Source organism: Mastomys coucha, unplaced genomic scaffold (genome assembly GCF_008632895.1).
Source record: "Mastomys coucha isolate ucsf_1 unplaced genomic scaffold, UCSF_Mcou_1 pScaffold15, whole genome shotgun sequence".
NCBI lineage: Eukaryota > Metazoa > Chordata > Mammalia > Rodentia > Muridae > Mastomys > Mastomys coucha.
In genome coordinates this window covers 153,961,149-153,966,297 of record NW_022196897.1, presented here as the reverse complement: position 1 = coordinate 153,966,297, position 5,149 = coordinate 153,961,149, and positions in this window count along the sequence as shown.

The window sequence follows — 5,149 nt, the reverse complement described above, 5'->3', positions numbered from 1 at the left end:
TCCTGGAGTGGCTTCAACCTGGGCAGGGGGAACGCAGCTTCTCACTTCTTAACAAATCAGGAAACAGAGATGAGACCTGAAACAAGGCCAGGCTATCTATATAAAACCCACAATGCCCACTGCATACCTGATGTTCACCAGTCTGACCATATTGCCCTGTTCCACAACACCTAAATAACAGTACAAGCTGGGAGCCAAGTGTCCAAACATGTGAGGCTCTGGGGGACATTTTATTAAAACCCCAAACTGGAACACTGTTGGAGCAGTTTCTGTCTTTGAAAATGGAGTAGTCTTGCCTTTCCATTCTGGGAGAGATCAGGGCAGCTTGCAGGAATCAGCGGTCTTCTCCTGCCATGTGGGTCCTGGGGATTGAACCCAGGTCACCGAGCTTGGCAGCAGGTACCTTTCCCACAGAACTGTCTTGTTCACCCAATAATAAGAATTATTAATGAAGAGCCTGGCGGTGGTGGCGCACGCCTTTAATCCCAGCACTTGGGAGGCAGAGGCAGGTGGATTTCTGAGTTCGAGGCCAACCTGATCTACAGAGTGAGTTCCAGGACAGCCAGGGCTACACAGAGAAACCCTGACTTGAAAAAAAAAAAGATTAATTACATGTACTGGGCATAAACCTCGGGCCAGCTTCAGGGCTAAGTGAACATCTCTCCAGTTCTCGGCAGTGATCCGGCCCGTGGGAGGAGCCTGGGGTGTGGAGTGACCTGTGGCTGGTCATCTGTTGTTTAGCAGAGAGGAGATGCTGTACAGAGAAGCTGAGCAGATGTGTGGGCGGGCCAGGCTCTTGTTCTCCTGCTTGTGCACATGTCCAGGTGTGTGCTCATGCGTGTGGAGGCTGGTGTTGACTTTGGGTGTCATTCCTTAGATGCTGACTACCTTGTTGGGGGTGGGGGCATCTCACTGCTCTGGAACACACCGAGGTGTCAGGGCTGGAAGGTCAGCAAGACCCAGGGATTGGCCTGACTCTGTCTCCCCAGCGTTGGGATTACAAAAGCGGGCCACTCAGCCTGGACTTCTCTCCCCACAACCCCACCCCACCCCCACCCGCCTGAGTTCTGGAGATTAAACCTAGGTCCTCATGCTTGCATGACCAGCACTTCACTGAGTCATCTCTCAACCTTTCATTCCGAGACATTCCCCCACCCCCATTCCCCCTGCCAGCTCAGGCTAATCTTGAACTCTTTATTTTGTTATTGGTTGGTTGGTTGGTTTTGGTTTGGTTTTTTGTTTTTTTTTTTTTTTTGTTTTGTTTTTGGTTTTTTTTGTTTTTGTTTTTTTTTGAGACAGGGCTTTTCTGGCTGTCCCAGAACTCACTCTGTAGTCCAGGCTGGCCTCAAACTCAGAGAGATCGGCCTGCCTCTGCCTCCGCAGGGCTGGGATTAAAGGGGGTGTGTCACCCCTGCCTGGCAGACTTCGGGCTCTTGATGATTCTTCCTGCTTCAGCCTCTTTGGTGCTGGGATCCCAGGTGGGCGTCACCAAGCCTAGATTCACTCTGCATTTGGAGATGGAAATGGCCTCTCTCTGAGATCCCCAATGAGTAGAATCTGGATTCCTTTGTGATGGAGGGAAGCCACAGACAGGACTCCTGTTTGGGATATGTGAAGACAGAGGGACCAGGACTTGGGAAATGTATTTTCAACTCTTCAGATAGTCTTGCCCAGACTGCAGAGAACCATGTAAGACATGAGTTTTGTGCCAAGGGCTTTGGCTGTCCCGCTGCCCATGGCCTGAGCTAGACCAGGAAGCCAGGCTCTGAGTGAGCAGGGTAGAACCTTTTGGTTTATTGAGGGTGGGGAGGCAGAGGGGAAGAAAGGTGCTTAGAATAGCCTCTCTAAGACACAGACTGGTTGCCACAAATTAGCAGCTAACACTGAGAACGTGAGGCCAACAGGAAACAGAAACGGCCCTAGACTGGGCTTGTGGCCTCGTGGATGAAACTGCGGACAATTTTACTATGTGGCTTCTTTTCTACCTTGTGTCACCCTGACAGCTCCAGACAATTGTATTTGCAGCCACGAGTTCATCCGAGCTAGTAGGCCAGATCCTAGTTGGATCCAATATTAACTCTCTTTCACACAAATGGGTTTAAAGCTGGATGCTGGCCTATCCAGTTAAGGACTACATTCCCAAAATCCCAAGATCCTTTGCGGCTAAATGTGCCACTTGGCTACAAAGGCTGTGAGAGAACATCGAACATCATGTGATACACTTCTAATCCTGACTGTAACTCGGCGTGGGTTGGGAGGACGATATGCGGGCCGCATTCTTCTGCGTAGGAATAGAATGTGCTGGGCATGAGTTTGAACTGCGTGGACAACAGTCTAGTGGGTGGATGGACAGGAAGACCTTTCTCAGTCTCATATTGACCACACCTAGCCAGTTATGTAAGAGAGATGTCCAAAGGACCCATACACAGCCACTGCTTCTCGTTCTTTCCCTGCAGGGCTTCAGGTCTATCCTCTGCTGCAGCAGGAGAGCTGGCTCAGTGGTGAAGAGGACTTGCTGTTCTTGCCAAGGACCTCGGTCCCATTCACCATACCCCCCGCATGGTAGTTCACAGCAGTCTCTAACTCCAGTTACAGGGGATCTGATGCCCTCGTCTGGCCTCCATGGGCCCCGGGCACACACATAGTGTACAGACATACACATAAACAAACAAAAAAGAAACAGACAACGAACTTTGCTTAGGCGCCTATCAGTGGGGACCAGCCCCACAGTAACAAGAGCCGTGTTCTTCTCCCACCTCGGCCATGTTGATGATGGCTGGTCAAGGAAAAGGGCTGGGTACTGCTTGCAGCAGAGCCAGGCGACCTAATCCACGTGGTACTGGGGATACAAGGAGCTCCCTGGGGAAAAGGTGAAGAGATGGGAGACAAAGGGCCTTAGGAGCCATGGTGTATGATACCCCTCAAGCAACCGACAAGAATGGTCAACCTCCCTGAGATTCTGAGCAGCTGGGGAAAGACCTTCACAGGACCTGGACCTGAGAACCCTGAGGTTAGGGACTAAAGGAATTTAGGGGGCAGCTGGGCTTGGCTGCCCACATCCTCTCTGCTCTCTTTCCACCTTTCTTGCCCACGGCAACCCCCTAGCAGAGGCTGGAGAAGGGAAATGGCCCCTTTCCAGGGCTTCTTGGCATCAGGGCCTGGACATGTTGGGCAATGCCCAGGTGGGGGCGGGAGGCACAGACTGCTGAGGGCTTTCTTGAGGAGCGTTGCCCCTTTTGTAAAAGAGTCATACAGGAGGGATGCTGGCATGACTGGGAGAGGGGAGGAAACATCTGCAGCCAAGAAACAGCCAGAGAGCAAAACCGCCGGGTCTGTCCTGTTGGCAGAGACTCCGACCCTCCGCCTTGGCGGAGCAGCATGGCGTTGGCTCTTTGCTTACTTGTGGCTGGCAACATGCTGGTGACCTGTGCTTCTTTTCTTTTTTTGAGACAGGGTCCCAGGTAGCCAAGAATGGCCTTGAACTTCTCTGACTCCCCTGCCTCCGGTACCCGAGAATTTGGGATTACAGGCATGTGCTACCACACTTGCTGGGGATGGAATCCAGGGCCTTGTACATACTAGGCAAGCTCTCAAACAACTACAGCCTGGCCCCATTCCCCTGTGACTTTTGTCTCTGGTCTCTCTCTACCTTCCTCCAGGCATCCCATCTTTCCCCAGCACCCCTGGCTCTGCAAGTTAAGAACACTCATTTGGAAAAAAACCCGAGTCACCCTGTCACCACGCCTTTCTAAGTCAGAATGTCCCTCATCACTCCTGACTTCTTCATTTCAGAAGATCCGGGTAGAGAGGCCTCAAAACAGAACTCTAGCCTTCATGGGAACCTTGGCTGTCCCATGAGCCTTCTCTTGGAGGTGAGACCAGCATTGTTGGAAGGCATCAACCATGCGGGCACACACCGCAGGGCCGCAGGGAGGGTCTGGTGAGAGGAGGCATCTCCGGAGCTCTTGCTGAACGAACATGCGAAATGAGTCATCCAGACCCAGTTTAATGAGTCCCTGAACACAGCCAGTCTCCCGCCCCACCGCCCTCCTGTGTTATCCAGGACAAGATGGCTCTTGCAGAGAGTGAGCAGGGGGAAGTGACGTCATCGGCCCCTCCAGGACCCAATCCCATTTGAACTACACCCCTCCTCCTTGCCCCCACCCTCCTCAGTTGACCCAGCCCTGACCCAGGGCATCCTGGGCAAAGGAAGCAGAAGAACAGGAAGGAGGCTTGGGGACCACGGACGAGTGTCCAGCCTTTGACACCGGGCATTTCTCGTTTTCTTAATTTGTTTTTCTTTTTGATTGCAGTGTGACATATGACGACAGTTGGGAACTTGGTTGGGGGAGACAGCGAGTGTGCTCTCTTCCTCTGGCGGTCCATGGTGATGGTTTGGTGAACATATCCTTGACATTGGGTCTCGCTGTGAAACTCAGAGTAGACTTAAACTCGAGGCAGTCCTCCTGCCTCACATTCCCAAGTGCTGAGATGGCAGCCTATTCACTATTGTCCTGGCCCCCTGGTTCCTCATCTATCCCAGGACACATCTCCAACCTTGGATTTTTTTCCCTTTGCCTGTCTCTCTGTCTGTCTCTCTGTTTCTCTGTCTCTGTCTCTGTCTCTGTCTCTGTCTCTGTCTCTGTCTCTGTCTCTGTCTCTCTCTCTCTCTCTCTCTCTCTCTCTCTCTCTGCCAGACATCAGAGGTTGGTCCACCCTCTCCTCACCAACCACGCTGTATGGTCCAATCTCCATCTTTGGACACAACCGAAAAACAAGTAGTCCCCCCACAGGCATTTCTCAGAAGTCTGGATGCGCTGTCCCTGAGCTCTGCTTGTCACTTGTCTGTTCTTGCCCTGAGCTGTGGCTGATTCATTCCCAGCCTCCCTCTGCCCTTCTCAGGAATGCTTCTTGGGCCCGAGGATGCAGCTCGGTTGGCAGAACTCTTGTCTAGCGAGTGGGAAAGCCCTGAGTCCTGCCCCCAGCACCACGTGAGCCAGGCCTGGCGAGGCATGCCTGTAATCCAAGCCCTTGGGAGACAGAATCATGAGGATCAGAAATTCAAGGTCATCCTTGGATAGGTTGAGTTGGAGGCTAGCCTGGACTACCTGAGACCTGGTCTTGAGAAAGATAACTTGAGAAAGATTAC